Here is a 19,482-nt window from a genome sequence, read left to right as displayed (position 1 = left end):
AAATGAAAATCAGGACAGGTGGTTAATGCGCGAGCGAGCCATAATTATATGTTTTATAGTATCACCAAAGTTACATTCTTTAAATTTTGGCAGTGAATAACAGGCCTCAATGAAAAATCGTGGTGTGCTCTATCGGAGAAGATGGACTGATTCTGTTTCCTAATGAAGTTTTATTTGCTTGCCTCATCACTTTCACTTTGCACAGTGCCAATTGAAAAACATTCTTCCCTGAGTCAAAATTGAAATTTAGCATTGAGAGAAGTTCTCAATTACGCTACCTTGCTTCTTTAGTTTCAGAATGCTTCTCTGCTTATGCGGAAAACTGCATATTCTTCCAAAACTAATGATACTCCCACTTACTTTGCACTCATTTGGGACAGGGGCTTGTGGGTGAGGAAATTATAGGTATAACAAGGCTGTACAAGCTACTATCTGGAGTGTAAGTAAAAAGCTTAATAATAGAAAAGCTTTGATAAAAATTTAGGGGGGAATTTCAATATGTCAAGGTGGGTGAGAATCTGTGGGGGTGGCAGATTAAAACGGCTGAAAATGAGAGCGTGTTGGGAAACGGACAGTATGCATCGGCCAGGGTTTCCAGAACGATAGTTATTTGCTGCATCTTGCACAGCAGTTATCATGAAGCTCGGCCCTTTATTTTTGAAAACATGACTTTACAACTTTGAACTGACTGGAAATTTTGCAGTTTGAATGAGATAGAAGGCAATCTTCCAAGGTGAAGGTGAAAAAAGCAAACAATGCATCCTCACTGGAAAGAGAGAGACATTTCCTTTCATTCAAAGATCCATCAAAACTCGTCACTGTCTAAGAAAGAGGCATCAAAATGCAAGCTGCTGGATATTGACTGCCACAGACAGAACCATTCAAAACCCCTTGGAAATACACAATGGGTGAAGTATTACAGGCCAGGCTGCAGCCATTGCAAGAAGATTGCAAGTGACACAGGGAGTGTCACGAAAATGTTCAGCAGAGGAAGCAATTGGAAAAGCTCCACACTCTCCCTATCTATCTTTCGGAACAAACGTATTAACTGGTTCAGAAGTAAATTTTATGAGAAATCCAGTAGCAAGGTAGCACAGTGGTTAGCACAGTTGCTTCACAGCTCCAGGGTCCCTGGTTCGATTCTCAGCTTGGGTCACTGTCTGCGCAGAGTCTGCACGTTCTCCCCATGTCTGCGTGGGTTTCCCCCGGGTGCTGCGGTTTCCTCCCATAGTCCAAAGATGTGCAGGTTAGGTGGATTGGCCATGATAAATTGTCTTTAGTGTCCAAAAAAGGTTGGTGGGGTTACTGGGTTACGGGGATGGGATGGGCTTCAGTGAGGTGTTCTTTCCAAGGGCCCATGCAGACTTGATGGACCAAAGGGCCTCCTTCTGCACTGTAGATTCTACGAAACCGAGATCTCATTCAATTCCCAGCTTGGGTCACTGTCTGTGCGGAGGCTGTACTTTCTGCCAGTGTCTGCGTTTGTTTCCTCCGGGTGCTCCGATTTCCTCCCAAATTTCCCGAAAAACGTGCTTGTTAGGTGAATTGGGCATTCTAAATTCTCCTTCAGTGTCCCCGAACAGGTGCCAGAGTGTGGCAACTAGGGGATTTTCACAATAACTTCATTGCAGTATTAATGTAAGCCTACTTGTGACACTAATAAAGATTATAATTGTAATTGCAACCTCTTCTACATCTGGGCGGGATTCTCTCATCCCGCGGCAGAGTGTCCACGCCATCGTAAACGCCTTCGCGTTTTACGACGGTGTGAATGGACCACTGCCAGGACTCTAATTCTGGCCCCTACAGGGGGCCAGCATGGCGTTAGAGCGGTTCGCGCCACTCCAGCTGCCGATCCTGGCGCGAACTGGGCACCGCAGGATCCGCGCATGCGCAGTGGCCTCCTTCAACGCACTGGCCCCGACGCAATGTGGCGCAGGGCTACAGGGGCCGGCATGTAAGAAAGGAGGCCCCCAGCCAGAGAGGCCGGTCCGCCGAACAGTAGGCCCCGATTGTGGGCCAGGCTGCATCGGAAGCACCCCCCCGGGGTCGGCGCCCCTCTCCCGCCCCACAGGCCGCCACCCGACCCTTCCACGCTGAGATCCCGCCGGCTGAGAGCAGGTTAGAACGGCGCCGATGGGACACAGCATTTCCACGATGGCCGCTCGGCCCAACCCGGCCCGAGAATCGGCGGGCCCGTGAGCAGCCCGCGACCAGCGCCGTGCCAAACACGGTGGCGCCAATGGCGCCGATTCTCCGCAGAGTGTCTCCAATGTGTCTCCAATCTACCTCCTTAATCATACACAATGGATAGTGTCATAATATGCGCCCCCATGCACATCATGAAGTAAAAGCAGGCAGTGACAGACACCAAGGTGAGCCAATCAACATACAGAACAGAACACGACCAATCACCAGACAGAACACCAGAGGGGGGATTCCAACTATAAAACACACGAGGCATCAGCACTCTGCCTCTTTCCACTGGTGACAACTGTAGTGACAGTCAGGGTGTATATATCAGTCAGCACCTTCTAGACGTGGATCAGAGCTAGCCTGGTCTAGATAGTTAATGTTAGTTTACTTAGAGTAGTAGAGAGTCAACCCACAGGCAGCTGTGTGCTTTGTTCCTGAAGTTCAATAATCTTATTGAACCAACGCCTACGTGTGGTGTATGCTTGATCATTTCACTGCATCGTGTTGTCGTCTGTGTTACCCCAGGGTGAATAACATGACATGATACCAGGAGTGGCTACTGCTTCTAAGTAAGATATCTTCGAAAATTCACTGATGACCAGCAACTGCCTTCCAGTGGTATGGAAAAGATCCAGGCACCTCCACAGCTCCGGTACCCCGGGAACATTGGCGCCAACTGGCAGGTCTTCAAGCAGAAATTCAGTCTATACCTTGAGGCCTCGGGCCCGATGCCCGAAAAATCACTCTGCTACTGTCGAATGCGGGGGACCAGGCCATCCAAATCTTCAATTCACTCACTTTTCACGACTGTGAGGACAAGACCACGTTCCAGACCGCCTTAGCCAAATTCAACAGTCACTGTGAGGTCGAGACGAACAAAAACTTCAAACGTTATGTTTTCCAGCAGCGCCTTCAGGGTAAGGATGAGCCTTTCCAGTCTTTTCTCACTCATCTTCGCATTCTAGCGCAATCCTGCAACTACGGTGAGACCACTGACTCCCTCATCAGGGATCAGATCGTGTTTGGTGTCCACTCCGATGCCCTGCGGGAGCAGCTCCTAAAAATAAAAAATGTGACCCTGCCAGTGGCCATCGAGACCTGCAAAGTCCACGAACAGGCAAAAAGTCGCTATTCCCGCTTTAAGTCAGCAGAGCAGGACCAACTTGCCGCCCACGAGGCTGAGTGTGTACAGGCCATTGCCCGAATGCGGCGCCTGAGCATCGATGAAGGCGGCCATTTTGCGGGCTTTTCCAGGGGCCCCATGCATGCGCACCACGGTCGGGAGAATGAAGCGGCCGAAGACCACACTGCGCAGGTGCGAGCGGCGGCTGACCGCACTGTGCACGTGCGACAACGTACCGAGCGTCACGACGCCGACGTGATGACGTGCCCCAACTGTGGCACCGCCCATTTAAAGTGGCAATGCCCTGCAAGAAGCAGGCGATGTATCAACTCCAAGAAGCTTGGCCATTATGCTGCTTGGTGCAGGTCTGCATCTCCGATAGGGGGCCAGCGATCCCAGTTCCAACGCAGACGCGTTCGAAGTGTGCAGCAAAGGCTGCTGAATTTGGAACCTGACCCCATCACGGATCCAGAGGACGACTGCCCGGAGTCCCCATATCGAGTGGGCATCATCACCATGCATGACAAGGCATCTTCGCATTCAGCAACACACACGCCCATCCTCAATGTGGATTATGCGGACGGGTGGCGTGCAACAGTACATGTCAACGATTGTAGCATCCGGTTCAAGCTGGACACCGGTGCTTTGGCCAATCTAATCTCCCAAGCAGATCTTGCTCGTATCCAAAGACAGCCAACAATTCTTCCGTCGGCCTGCCAGTTGCTCGACTACAATGGAAATGCCATCACTGAGTTAGGGTCCTGTCACCTGCATGTATCCAACAAGGCCATCAAGGCCACTTTGCGGTTTGAGATCGTCAAGCCCGGCAAGGCTTCTCTGCTTGGTGCCCATGCATGCAAGCTACTCCATCTCGTCCAGCGTGTACATCCCATGTCCTCTGCCAACAGCACTCTTCAGAGCGACATTGAGGAGCTACTACTGCAATACCCGGATGTGTTCAGTGGGATGGGTACGCTGTCCAACCGCTATAAAATGCTGCTCAGGCTTGATGCCACACCTGTCATCCATGCGCTACGCCGGATGCCGGCTCCCATAAAAGACCGTCTAAAGGCGCAGCTGCAGGAGCTCCAAGAGCAGGGAATAATATCCAAGGTGATGGAACCAACTGACTGGGTCAGCTCGATGGTCTGTGTCAAGAAGCCCTCTGGAGAACTGCGCGTTTGAATCGATCCCAAGGATCTGAACCGCAACATTATGAGGGAACACTACCCGATCCCGAAGCGGGAGGAGCTGACGAGTGAGATGGCACATGCCAAATTCTTTACAAAGCTGGATGCATCGCGTGACTTCTGGCAGATACAACCGGACGAGTCCAGCAGGATGCTGTGCAAGTTTAATACACCCTTCGGAAGATATTGCTACAACTGCATGCCGTTTGGTATTGTTTCGGCCTCCGAAATCTTTCATCGAATGATGGAACAAATGCCAGAGGGCATTGACGGTGTGCGGGTTTTTGTTGACGAAGTCTCATATGGTCCACGACCCTGGAGGAACATATTTCTCGTCTGCAACAAGTCTTCAGGCGCATACATGCCAACGGCCTGAAATTAAATAAAACCAAATGCTCCTTTGGCATCTCATCAATTAAGTTTCTGGGTGATCAGATCTCCCAGCAGGGCGTGCAACTAGACTTGGACAAAGTCAAGGCCATCAACACAATGAAGACCCCGGAGGACAAGAAGGAGGTCCTCCGCTTCCTGGGATGGTAAATTTTTTGGGGAAGTTCATTCCCAAACTTGCATCACACACCACGGCCCTCAGGCACCTGGTGAAGAAGTCCACCACGTTCCAGTGGCTACCCGCACATCAAGCAGACTGGCTGGAGTTGAAAGCGAAGCTAACCTCCGCTCGTGTTCTAGCTTTTTTTGACCAAGTGAGGGAGACTAAAATCTCCACAGGCGCCAGCCAGGACGGCATTGGGGCGGTGCTCCTCCAGAAGGACGACACCTCGTCCTGGGCTCCAGTGGCTTATGCGTCAAGGGCCATGATCCCCACTGAGCAACGATATGCTCAAATAGAGAAAGACTGCCTGGGCCTTCTCACTGGCATCGTGAAATTCCACGATTATGTCTATCGTCTCCCGACCTTTACAGTAGAGATGGACCACAGACCCCTAGTGCACATTATACACAAGGACTTAAATGACATGACACCCAAGCTCCAGTGCATTCTCCTTCAACTCCGCAGGTATGATTTTGAACTGGTTCATACACCTGGAAAGGAGCTAATCATTACAGATGCCCTGTCGCGTGCCATCACCTCGCCATGTGAGCAGGTAGGCTTCATACACGACATTGAGGCACAGGTGCAACTGTGTGCCAGCACCCTCCCGACATCCGACGAACGCCTCGTCATCATTCGGGAAGAGACCGCCAAGGACCCTCTTCTGCAGCGGGTCATACATGAACTCACGAATGGCTGGCAGAAAGGGCAATGCCCCCAATACTATAATGTAAAGGATGTCCTAACTGTTGTCGAGGGGATCCTCCTGAAATTGGTTCGCATCGTCATTCTGCGCAGCCTCCAAAGCTTGGTGCTCACGCAGATACACGAGGGACACCTCGGTATTGAGAATTGCAGGCACAGGGCCCGGCAGGCTTTCTATTGGTCCGGCATCAATGAGGATATATCAAACATGGTCCTCAATTGCGCGACCTGCCAGCACTTCCCGCCTGCTCAGCCCAAAGAAATGCTCCAGCAGCATGAGATTGTGGGTCTAAGGTCGGCGTTGACCTTTTACACGCCAACGGGCGTGACTACGTCCTGATAATTGATTACTTCTCCAGTTACCCCGAGGTAGTGAAACTGTCTGACCTAACATCCAGGACAGTCATAAAGGCCTGCAAGGAGGCATTTGCCAGGCATGGAATCCCGCTCACAACGGTTCCTGTTTCTATAGTCAAGAATGGCCCAACTTTGCAAAGCAATACCACTTCCAGCACATCACCTCGAGCCCGCATTACCCGCAATCTAATGGGAAGGTCGAAAAAGGGGTCCATATCGTGAAGCAGATGCTCTGTAAGGCTGCGGACTCAGCTTCAGACTTCAATCTCGCTCTTCTGGCGTACAGGGCAACCCCTCTGTCCAACGGTATGTCTCCGGCACAGCTCCTTATGAATATCGTAACCTGTGGACGACAGTTCCGGCTATTCATGTACCTGACCTGGATCACCTTCCAGTGCTGCAAAAGATGCAGCAGATCAGAACCCGGCAAAAGTTAACATATGATGCTCATGCTACTGATCTGCCCGTGCTCTCTCCAAAGGACGCTGTTCGCATCAAGTTGCCTGGTGGAGGCTGGTCAGCTCCAGCTGTTGTAGTTCGACAGGCTGCTCCCAGGTCGTTTGTGGTTCGCATGACTGATGGATCTATTGTCAGGCGCAACAGAAGGGCACTACACAAACTTGCCTGCCTACCACAGGATCTCACGTTCCCAGATGTTGTTCTGCCTTATCCGGCCACCTCGCTCCACGAGGCCACCAATCTGGCTGCATGCCAACTTGTCAAGACACCATCATCCCCGCCTCCACCTCTCAGGCGGTCCACAAGAATCCGACGACAGCCCCAATGACTGGACTTATAAATAGTTCCTTTGTGTATATACTGTTATGTTTCTGCACGCTAGACACCTTACATGTACATGTCCATTCACTCACCAATTACTGTATATAGTTACTTTTGTAAATATGTCGTATATGCTCTAAGCAGCCGACAAATTTTTTTTTTAAAAGGGGGGATGTCATAATATGCACCCATGCACATCATGAGGTGAAAGCAGGCAGTGATAGACACCCAGGTGAGCCAATCAACATACAGAACAGAACACGACCAATCACCAGACAGAACACCAGCGGGGGGGCTTCCAACTATAAAACACACGAGGCATCAGCACTCTGCCTCTTTCCACTGGTGACAACTGTAGCGACAGTCAGGGTGTACAAATCATTCAACACCTTCTACACGTGGATCAGTAGCCTGGTCCAGATAGTTAATGTTAGTTTATTTAGAGTAGTAGAGAGTCAACCCACAGGCAGCTGTGTGCTTCGTTACTGAAGTTCAATAAATCTTATTGAACCAACATCTCCATTTGGTGTATGCTTGATCATTTAACTGCATCGTGTTGCAGTCAGTGTTACCCCAGGGTGAATAACATGACAGCTAGGATAACAGAACCTCACCCATTTTCTGCTGCTGTTCCTGAATGGCCTCTCATCGACAACCGTTGAGTCTCAGTATCTGTGTCCAGCTGAACAGAGCTTGGAGGATCCAGCATCCTCTACCAGGAACCCTTCCTGTTCCACTTGTCTCCAAACTGGTTCCTGTTCACACATGGGTCTGGATTATGCATGAAGGGCAGGCGACACACACTCCAGCATAAATTGTGGGGCTGGGAGGGGGGGAGCCTGTCGCCACTTAGCCGGCTTTCCTTGCTTTAATATTTTTGGGCGGCAGCCCTTTAATTAACATGACATGGAACTTCTGGCCACGTCTAGGCGGCCGGTGAATCAGAGGCCCGGTACTCTGTACACCAGCTGTTCCCAGTAGGAGCGGTGGCTGCTGCTGGTACTGCAGGCAAGCCGAGGAGGCCGTGTTCAGTTATGGGCCCGGACATTCAGACATGTCTGAGATCTAGTGGGCGCCAGGCTGACAGGCCCCAGCATTGGAGAGGGTGGTGGTGGTGGGGTAGTCATGTTGGACAGTGTAGAGGGTAAGAATTATGGGGGCGAGGGAGTGCGTATGATTGATACAGAGGATGTGGGAAGGAGGTACCCTCCATTTCACTGACCAGCGGTCTGCAGGGTGAAACCTGCGAGGCTACAAGTTGAGCAGAGCCCTCACCTGCCATCCGTTAAATCGGAGTAATGGTTGGATGAGGCCGCTAAATGAGCATCAATTGCCGCTTCGGAGCCTCAATTGGTCCACAGGTGGACGGTCCACCCAGTTCCTTCCCCACGACCTGTAAATTTGTGGCAGTGTGGGCTGGGAGGACTGGCATCGGTCATGTCACTGATCGCACTACGTCTCAGCTTACAGGTTCACCTGCTTGTTTTCCTGCCTGCAGGTGACCTGTAAAATCCAGCCCATTGTGTCTGATTTGCGAAGTTAACAAACTACCTGTCTTGGCAGCCCCTCAGATGTGTGTACATGAACTGCTGGAGTCTTGGGATGATGCTCTCTCAGAGACAGTGACCTCCTCTGTGGAGTTGCTGCCCTCCTCCAGCATACAATCATGTAGGAGCAAGCAGAGGCCATTTGGCAACCAGAGCTTGCTTCGCCATTCAACAGGACCATGTTTGATCTGACTGTAACCTCCCACCTACCACAGGTAACCTTTCACCCCCTTGCTTATCAAGAATTTATCTACCTCTGACTTTAAAATATTCAAAGATTCCGGTTCCATCACCTTTTGAGGAAGAGAGTTCCAAAGACTCAGAACCTTCTGAAAGAGAACACATCTCCTCATCTCTGTCTTAAATGAATGTCCCCTTATGTTAAACAGTGGCTCCTTGTTCTACATTCTCCCACAAGAGGCATCCTCTCCATATCTTTCCTGTGATGCACGATCAATAACTCCTGAAGAGAGATTGTTGGACAATTGAAGGCTTTATTGAACTAGATGTTTCCCCCAGCAGCGCAGGTACAGAATGCAGCAGCTAGGGAAACACAGACTCTTATACTCCGCCTTTCTGGGTGGAACCAGCAGGCAGGCTCCACCAATGATCTTACAGTATCAGGTACCTCCAACATCAATGATCTTACAGTATCAGGTACCCCAACCGTGGTACCGTAATACCCCTAATGCAGACTACCACATTCACCCCCTGTTAAAAAAGAGTCCGGCGCGGGTGGTGGTCTTGCGTTGTACAGTGGTGGAGGTTATGGCGGTACCCGTTGGTGGTACAGTGTTTTGCCTTTTTACATGTCACACAAATTATTTACAGTTATTTATTTACAGATACATTTCATAATGAAGCTATTAGTCGATCGGGGACCCTGGTCGTCCTCCGTGATCGGCGCAGTCTCGGCGGTGATGCAGACGCCGGCTCGGGCATCCGTGACTTCGGGAGCGTGGCGTCTTCAGTTTCATCGCCCCTAGGTGGGACCAGTGGAAGGACCGATCCCCCTGGGAAAGGGGCAGCAGTGGGGTGCGCCTGGTGGGAGGGTGGGTGGGATTGGTGAAGGGGTTATGGGTGGGAATCCAGCAGGCGCCAGGTCCCGGAGGGAGACCGTATCCTGTCGGCCGTCGGGGTACGCCACATAGGCATACTGAGGGTTAGCATGAAGGAGGTGTACCCTCTCAACCAACGGGTCCAACTTGTGCGCCCACATGTGTTTGCGCAGCAGAATGGGTCTAGGAGCTGCCAGCCAGGTTGGGAGTGAGGTCCCGGAGGAGGACTTCCTAGGGAAGACAAGAAGACATTCATGAGGTGTTTCGTTGGTCGTGGTACACAGTAGTGATCGAATGGAGTGGAGTGCATCGGGGAGGTCCTCCTGCCAGCAGGAGACTGGGAGATTCTTGGACAGTAGGACGGTCTTCCAGACCGTTCTGTTCTCCCTCTCTACCTGTCCGTTTCCCAGGGGTTGTAGCTGGTCTTCCTGCTTGAGGCAATTCCCTTGCTGAGCAGGAATTGACGCAGCTCGTCGCTCATGAAGGAGGACCCCCTATCGCTGTGGACGTAGGCAGCGAAACCGAACAGGGTAAAGGTGCTGTGGAGGGCTTTAATGATGGTGGCAGCAGTCATGTCGGGACAGGGGATGGCGAACGGGAACCGGGAGTACTCATCAATCACATTCAGAAAGTCCGTGTTGCGATCAGTGGAGGGGAGTGGCCCTTTGAAGTCCATGCTGAGGCGCTCAAAGGGGCGGGAAGCCTTCACCAGGTGCGCTTTCTCTGGCCGGTAGAAGTGCGGCTTGCACTCTGCGCAGATTTGGCAGGTCCTGGTGACGGTCCTGACCTCCTCGATGGAGTAGGGCAGGTTGCGGGTTTTGATAAAATGGAAGAAACGAGTGACTCCCGGGTGGCAGAGGTCATCGTGATGGGTCCAGAGTCCGTCCACTTGTGCGTTGGCACAGTGCCACGGGATAGGGCATCAGGAGGCTCATTGAGCTTCCCGGGACGATACAAGATCTCGTAGTTGTAGGTGGAGAGCTCGATCCTCCACCATAAGATCTTATCGTTCTTTATCTTGCCTCGCTGTGCATTATCGAACATGAAAGCTACCGGCCGTTGGTCAGTGAGGAGCGTGAATCTCCTGCCGGCCAGGTAGTGCCTCCAATGCCGCACAGCTTCTACTATGGCTTGGGCCTCCTTTTCAACGGAGGAATGACAGATTTCGGAGGCATGGAGTGTGCGTGAGAAGAAGGCCACGGGCCTGCCTGCCTGGTTGAGGGTGGCCGCCAGAGCTACGTCGGATGCGTCGCTCTCGACCTGGAAGGGAAGGGACTCATCGATTGCGTGCATCGTGGCCTTTGCGATGTCTGCCTTTATGCGACTGAAGGCCTGGCGGGCCTCTGCCGACAGGGGGAAAACCGTGGATTGGATTAGTGGGCGGGCCTTGTCCACGTAATTGGGGACCCACTGGGCGTAATATGAGAAAAACCCCAGGCAACGTTTCAGGGCCTTGGAGCAGTGGGGGAGGGGAAACTCCATGAGGGGGCGCATGCATTCGGGGTCGGGGCCTATGACTCCATCGTGCACTACGTAGCCAAGGATGGCTAGACGATCGGTGCTGAATATGCATTTCTCCTTGTTATAGGTCAGGTTAAGGAGACTGGCGGTATGGAAGAATTTGCGGAGGTTGGTGTCGTGGTCCTGCTGGTCGTGGCCGCAGATGGTGACGTTGTCGAGATACGGAAACGTGGCCCGCAAACCATACCGGTCAACCATTCGGTCCATCACCCGTTGGACGACCGAGACCCCATTTGTGACACCGAAGGGAACCCTTAGGAACTGGTAGAGCCGCCCATCTGCTTCGAATGCAGTGTACTTGCGGTCGTCCGGGCGAATGGAGAGCTGGTGGGAGGCGGATTTGAGATCCACTGTGGAAAAGACCTTGTATTGTGCAATCTGATTGACCAAATCAGATATGCGGGGGAGAGGGTACGCGTCGAGCTGCGTATACCTGTTGATGGTCTGGCTGTAATCGATGACAATCCTGTGCTTCTCCCCCGTTTTTACAACCACCACTTGAGCTCTCCAGGGGCTGTTGCTAGTCTTGATAGTACCTTCCTTCAGTAACCGCTGGACTTCCGACCTGATGAAGGTCCGGACCTGGGCACTGTACCGTCTGCTCCTGGTGGCGACGGGTTTGCAATCGAGGGTGAGGTTTGCAAACAGGGAAGGTGGGTCATCCTTGAGGGTCACAAGGCTGCAGACAGTGAGAGGGGGTATAGGGCCGCCAAATTTAAAAGTTAAGCTCTGGAGGTTATATTGGAAGTCCAATCCCAGGAGTGTGGCAACACAGAGGTGAGGGAGGACATAGAGTCAGATTAAACTCTCTTCCCTGGACTGTTAGGTTAGCTATGCAGTATCCCTTGATCTCCACAGAGTGAGACCCGGACACGAGGGAGATTTTCTGATTAACTGGGTGTATAGTGAGGGAGCAGCGCCTTACCGTATTGGGGTGGATAAAGCTCGCCGTGCTCCCGGAGTCGATCAGGCAGAATGTCTTGTGTCCGTTAATGAGTACTGTCGTCGTAGCGGTCGAAAGTGTTCGGGGCCGAGACTGGTCCAGTGTCACCGAGGCAAGTCGTGGCAGAAGCTGTTGGATCTCCTCAGGCGGTGTGCAGTCATCCTAATCGGGGTCTTGAGACTCCAGCCAAGATGGCGGTGCCCACGGGTCGCACATGGCCGTGGGTGGGCAAGATGGCGGCACCCATGAATTGCACATTTCCGCTGGGGGACAAGATGGCGGCGTCTGGGGTCCGCACGTGGCTCGCGGGACCAAAGATGGCGGCGCCCACGGGCCATATGTGGCCTGCGAGGAGGGGAATGGTGGCGGCCCCGGTTCGCCTGCGGAGATAACGGCAAACGACCGGGCCTGGTATACCACCATAAAATGCCCCTTCTTCCCACAGTCCTTGCAAGTTGCGGAACGGGCCAGGCAGCGTTGCCGGGGGTGCTTGGCTTGACCGCAAAAGTAGCATCGGGGCCCCCCGGGGTTGCCTGGCAGCCGCGCGGCACAAGCTAGTGGGAGGTTGGGGGATGCGTCGGGATCGACTGCGGGTGGAGTCCACACTGTGCATGGGGATACCGCGCGGTCGGGGACGTACCCTCGGGCGTTGCGGGAGGCTACGTCTAAGGAGCTTGCAAGTGCCTATGCCTCCTTGAGACCCAGCGTCTCCTTTTCCAGCAGCCGCTGACGGATCTGTGAGGACAACATACCTGCAATGAAGGCGTCCCGGATTAAAAGTTCGGTGTGGTTGTTGGTTGAAACTTGCGGACAGTCACAGTTCCTACCTAGTACTAGCAATGCGCGGTAGAATTCGTCTAGTGATTTTCCTGGAATTTGTCGTCTGGGAGCTAGGAGATGTCGGGCGTAAACCTGATTTACTGGGCGAATGTGGTGTCCTTTTAATAGGGTCATCGCGGCCTCGAAACTGTCTGCGTCCTTGATGAGCGTGTAGATTTCTGGGCTCACCCTTGAGAGGAGAACTTGCAGTTTCTGGTCCTCCGTGGGTGTAATCGTGGCCGTCCTGATGTATCCGTTGAAACACACCAGCCAGTGTTTAAAGGTCGCCGCTGAGTTTGCCGCATGGGGGCTAAGTTGTAGACACTCTGGCTTGATGCGGAGCTCCATTCTTCAAATCTAGTTCAATAATTGATGCACGATCAATAACTCCCGAAGCGAGATTGTAGGACAATTGAAGGCTTTATTGAACTAGATGTTTCCCCCTGTAGCGCAGGTACAGAATGCAGCAGCTAGGGAAACACAGACTCTTATACTCCGCCTTTCTGGGCGGAACCAGCAGGCAGGCTTCACCAATGATCTTACAGTGTCAGGTACCTCCCACACCAATGATCTTACAGCATCAGGTACCTCCAACACCAATGATCTTACAGTATCAGGTACCTCCAATCTAGGTACCGTAATACCCCTAATACAGACTACCACATCCTGTCAAGATCCCTCGGGGTCTTAACGGTTTCAATCAAGTTGCCTCTTACTCATCTAAAATCTACAAACTGCCCGAAATTTCCTCAAAAGACAAGTTGCCAATTCCTGTATTTGTCTAGGAGTGTCACGTCCTGAAGGTCACTTATGGAACCTATGGGAGATAATAGATATGAATCGGAACTGACTGAGTGAAAGGTCTCAGTCTCCAAGTCCTCATTTTGGAAGTAATCATTTCTTTTTTTTAAATATATTTTATTCAAGATTTTTTGGCCAAACATAACAGTACACTGTTTTTCTTTTTAACAACAATAAAACAATATAAATAACAGTGGCCAGTTTTAAACAAATAAATAAATAATAGATAAACAAAAACTAAATGGCAACTGCCTTATCAAAAATAGTTACTCTCCAAAAGTACAATCTAACAGTCCAATATACATTACCTAAAACAAATGCCTATACATATACAATGACATCCCTGAGAGCCCGCCCGGGTCCTCCCCCCCGCCCCCCCCCTCCCCCCTGGGTTGGTGCTGTTGCCTTCTTTCTTTTCCATTCCCTCTATCGTTCTGTGAGGTAGTTGACGAACGGTTGCCACCGCCTGGTGAACCCCTGAGCCGAACCCCTTAATACGAACTTGATCCGTTCTAGCTTTATAAACCCTGCCATGTCATTTATCCAGGTCTCCACGCCCGGGGGTTTGGCTTCCTTCCACATAAGCAATATCCTGCGCCGGGCTACTAGGGATGCAAAGGCCAAAACATCAGCCTCTCTTGCCTCCTGTACTCCCGGCTCTTCTGCGACCCCGAATATAGCCAACCCCCAGCTTGGCTCGACCCGGACCTCCACCATCTTCGAAAGCACCTTCGCCACCCCCACCCAGAACCTCTGTAGTGCCGGACATGACTTGAACATGTGGGTGTGATTCGCTGGGCTTCTCGAGCATCTCCCACACCTATCCTCTACCCCGAAAAATTGACTGAGCCGTGCTCCAGTCATATGCGCCCTGTGTAAAACCTTAAATTGTATCAAGCTTAGCCTGGCACACGAGGACGACGAGTTTACCCTACGTAGGGCATCAGCCCATAGCCCCTCTTCGATCTCTTCCCCCAACTCTTCTGAATTTCCCTTTCAGCTCATCCATCATGATCTCCCCCTCGTCCCTCTTTTCCCTATATATATCCGACACCCTACCATCCCCCACCCATGTCTCTGAGATCACTCTATCTTGCACCTCCTGCGTCGGAAGCTGCGGGAATTCCCTCACCTGTTGCCTCGCAAACGCCCTCAGTTGCATATACCTAAACGCATTCCCTTGGGGCAACCCATACTTTTCCGTCAGCACTCCCATAATTGCAAACGTCCCATCCAGGAACAGATCTCTCAGTTGTACTACCCCAGCTCTTTGCCATACTCCAAATCCCCCATCCATTCTCCCCGGAACAAACCTATGGTTATTTCTTATCGGGGACCGCACCGAGGCTCCCGTCCTTTCCCTATGCCGTCTCCACTGCCCCCAAATTTTTAGTGTTGCCACCACCACTGGGCTTGTGGTGTATTTCTTCGGTGAGAACGGCAACGGTGCCGTCACCATTGCTTGTAGGCTGGTCCCCTTGCAGGACGCCCTCTCCAATCTCTTCCACGCCGCTCCCTCCCCTTCTCCCATCCACTTACACACCATTGAGATATTGGGGGCCCAGTAATAATCGTTTAGGCTCGGTAGTGCCAGCCCCCCCTATCTCTACTATGCTGCAAGAACCCCCTCCTCACTCTCGGGGTCTTCCCGGCCCACACAAAACTCATAATACTTTTCTCAATTCTCTTAAAAAAAGCCTTCGTGACCATCACCGGGAGGCACTGAAACACAAAGAGGAATCTCAGGAGAACCACCATTTTAACCGCCTGCACCCTACCTGCCAGTGACAGGGACACCATGTCCCATCTCTTGAAATCCTCCTCCATCTGTTCCACCAATCGTGTTAAATTAAGCCGGTGTAAGGTTCCCCAATTCTTGGCTATCTGAATCCCTAAGTACCGGAAGTCTCTTGTTACCTTCCTCAGCGGTAAATCCTCTATTTCCCTGCTCTGCTCCCCCGGATGCACCACAAACAACTCACTTTTCCCCATGTTCAATTTGTACCCCGAAAAATCCCCAAACTCCCCAAGTATCCGCATTATCTCTGGCATCTCCTCCACCGGGTCCGCAACATACAACAACAAATCATCCGCATACAAAGATACCCGGTGTTCGTCTCCTCCCCTAAACACTCCCCTCCACTTCCTGGAACCCCTCAGTGCTATGGCCAGGGGCTCAATCGCCAATGCAAACAATAACGGAGACAGGGGACACCCCTGCCTCGTCCCTCTATGGAGCCGAAAATAATCAGACCCCCGTCCATTCGTGACCACACTCGCCATCGGGGCCCTATGCAGCAACTGTACCCATCCGATATACCCATCTCCAAAGCCAAATCTCCTCAGCACCTCCCACAGATAATCCCACTCCACTCTGTCGAATGCTTTCTCGGCATCCATCGCCACCACTATCTCCGCTTCCCCCTCTGGCGGGGGCATCATCATTACCCCTAGCAACCTTCGTATGTTCGTGTTCAGCTGTCTTCCCTTCACAAACCCGGTTTGGTCCTCATGGACCACCTTCGGGACACAGTCCTCTATCCTCGTCGCCATCACCTTGGCCAGAATCTTAGCATCCACGTTTAAAAGGGAAATGGGCCTATAGGACCCGCATTGCAGCGGGTCTTTTTCCTTCTTTAAGAGGAGCGATATCGTTGCCTCTGACATAGTCGGGGGCAGCTGCCCCCTTTCCCTAGCCTCATTAAAGGTTTTCGTCAAAAGCGGGGCCAGCAAGTCCATATACTTCCTATAAAATTCCACCGGGAATCCGTCTGGTCCCGGGGCCTTCCCCGCCTGCATGCTCCCAATCCCTTTCACTACCTCCTCCACCGCAATCTGTGCTCCCAGTCCCGCCCTCTCCTGTTCCTCCACCTTAGGGAATTCCAGCTGATCCAGAAAGCACATCATTCTCTCCTTCCCTTCCGGGGGCTGAGCTTTATATAATCTTTCGTAGAATGCCTTGAACACCCCATTCACTCTCTCCGCTCCCCGCTCCATCTCTCCCTTCTCATCTCTCACCCCTCCTATCTCCCTCGCTGCTCCCCTCTTCCTCAGTTGGTGGGCCAGCAACCGGCTCGCCTTCTCTCCATATTCGTACTGTACACCCTGTGCCCTCCTCCATTGTGCCTCTGCATTACCCGTAGTCAACAAGTCAAATTCTACATGTAGCCTTTGTCTTTCCCTGTACAGTCCCTCCTCCGGTGCCTCCGCATATTGTCTGTCCACCCTCAAAAGTTCTTTCAGCAACCGCTCCCTTTCCCTACCCTCCTGCTTTCCTTTATGTGCCCTGATAGATATCAGCTCCCCTCTAACCACTGCCTTCAACACCTCCCAGACCACTCCCACCTGAACCTCCCCATTGTCATTAAGCTCCAAGTCCCTTTCAATACACCCCCTCACCCTTAAACATACCCCCCATCCGCCAATAATCCCATGTCCATTCTCCAGGGTGGGTGTTGTTCTTTTTCCTCTCCTATCTCCAGGTCCATCCAATGTAGAGCGTGGTCCGAGATAGCTATGGCCGTGTACTCCGTCCCTGTCACCTTCGGGATCAATGCCTTTCCCAAAACAAAAAAGTCTATCCGTGAATATACTTTATGAACATAGGAGAAAAACGAGAACTCCTTACTCCTAGGCCTGCTAAATCTCCAGGGGTCTACTCCTCCCATCTGCTCCATGAAGTCCTTGAGCACCCTAGCTGCAGCCGGCCTCCTCCCGGTCCTGGACCTCGATCTGTCCAGCCCTGGGTCCAGCACCGAATTGAAGTCTGCCCCCATTACCAACTTTCCCGCCTCTAGGTCCGGGATACGTCCCAACGTACGCCTCATAAAATTTGCATCATCCCAGTTCGGGGCATATACGTTCACTAGAACCACCGCCTCCCCTTGCAATCTACCACTCACCATCACGTATCTACCCCACTATCCGCCACTATGGTCTTTGCCTCAAACAGTACCCGTTTCCCCACTAATATAGCCACCCCCCTGTTCTTTGCATCTAACCCCGAATGGAACACCTGCCCCACCCATCCTTTGCGTAGTCTGACCTGGTCTATCAGTTTCAAATGCGTCTCCTGCAGCATAACCACATCTGCCTTTAATTTCTTTAGGTGTGCGAGTACCCGTGTCCTTTTAATCGGCCGGTTCAGCCCTCTCACATTCCACGTGATCAGCCGGGTGGGGGGGCTCTTTACCCCCCCCCCCCTTGTCGACTAGCCATCCCCTTTTTAATCCAGCTCCTCACCCGGTTCCCACGTACCCGTATATCCCCCCGACGGCGCCCTCCCGCCTCGACCACCCCACCTTGTACCAGCTCCCCCCTCTCCCCAGCAGCAGCAACCCAGTTAACACCCCCCCCCCCCCCGCTAGATCCCTTTCTAGCGTAGTTGCACCCCCCATGTTACTCCCAGAAGTCAGCAAACTCTGGCTGACCTCGGCATTCCCCCCGTGACCTCGGCCCCCACTGTGCGAGGCCCCCTCCTTCCTGCTTCCCTGTTCCCGCCATGATTACCATAGCGCGGGAACAAAGCCCGCGTTTCCCACTTGGCCCCGCCCCTAATGACCGGCGCCCACAGTTCCTCATCCTCCCTCCCCCCCTCCCCCACAACATAGGGAAGAGAGAAAATTTACAGTGTCGCAAGATTGACAACTTGAAAAATCATCCCCTCCCCCTTTTTAGCCCCTTCACCCCACGTAATCACCCCACCACTTCGTCCCAAACGTTCTTTTTCTTGCCCGCCTATTCCAGCTTCTCGTCCACAATAAATGTCCACGCCTCTTCTGCCGTCTCAAAGTAGTGGTGCTTCCCTTGGTGTGTGACCCACAATCTTGCCGGCTGCAACATTCCGAATTTGAGCTTCCTTTTGTGAAGCACCGCCTTAGCCCGACTAAAACTTGCCCTCCTTCTCGCCACCTCCGCACTCCAATTTCGATATACGCGGATCACCGCGTTCTCCCACCTACTGCTCCGAGTTTTCTTCGCCCATCTGAGGACCATCTCTCTGTCATTATAGCGGGGAAATCTCACCACTATGGCTCGAGGTATTTCTCCAGCCCTCGGTCTTCGCGCCATAACTCAATAAGCTCCCTCCACCTCCAACGGGCCCGTCGGGGCCTCCGATCCCATTAATGAGTGAAGCATCGTGCTCACATATGCCCTGACGTCCGCCCCTTCTGCGCCTTCGGGAAGACCAAGAATCCTTAAATTCTTCCTCCTCGCATTATTCTCCAGCACCTCCAGCCTTTCCACACACCTTTTGTGTTGTGCCTCGTGCATCTCTGTCTTCACCACCAGGCCCTGTATTTCGTCTTCATTTTCCGCGGCCTTTGCCTTCACGACCCGAAGCTCCTGCTCCTGGGTCTTTTGCTCCTCCTTTAGCCCTTCAATCGCCTGTAATATCGGGGCCAGCAGCTCCTTCTTCATCTCCTTTTTTAGTTCTTCCACACAGCGCCGCAGGAACTCTTGTTGATCAGGGCCCCATACTAAACGGCCACCTTCCGACGCCATCTTGCTTTGGGCTTGCCTTCCTTGCCGCTGCTCTAGAGGATCCTCCGCAATCCGGCTGCTTTCCTCTCCTTTTTCCATCCGTATCCAGGGGGGATTCCCTTCTGGTTTACCACACAGTGTTTTTAGCCGTTAAAATTGCCGTTGGGGCGCCTATTAAGAGCCCAAAAGTCCGTTCCACCGGGAGCTGCCGAAACGTGCGACTTAGCTGGTCATCGCCGCACCCGGAAGTCAAGTAATCATTTCTTATTGTCTGCTCAACTCAAGTCAACATGAGTGAATGTTTTCTGTCATGTTACCACATGATACTTAATTCTCTCATCAGGTAGCTGGGCAACTGTCATCTTTCCATTTTCAAAGGCCAGGCATGCCAAGAGCCATCTTATT

General features: G+C 52.2%; 1 protein-coding gene across 2 annotated transcripts in view; it reads left to right on the top strand.

Moving 5' to 3' along the window:
- zap70 (zeta chain of T cell receptor associated protein kinase 70) overlaps positions 1-19,482 on the top strand; it is a 138,809-nt gene that overhangs the window by 78,709 nt on the left and 40,618 nt on the right. The gene's annotated exons all lie outside the window — the stretch shown is intronic.

Source organism: Scyliorhinus torazame, chromosome 18 (assembly GCF_047496885.1).
Source record: "Scyliorhinus torazame isolate Kashiwa2021f chromosome 18, sScyTor2.1, whole genome shotgun sequence".
NCBI classification, from domain to species: domain Eukaryota; kingdom Metazoa; phylum Chordata; class Chondrichthyes; order Carcharhiniformes; family Scyliorhinidae; genus Scyliorhinus; species Scyliorhinus torazame.
Note: the sequence above shows the minus strand (reverse complement) of the source record. Positions and strands in the feature narration are given on the sequence as shown.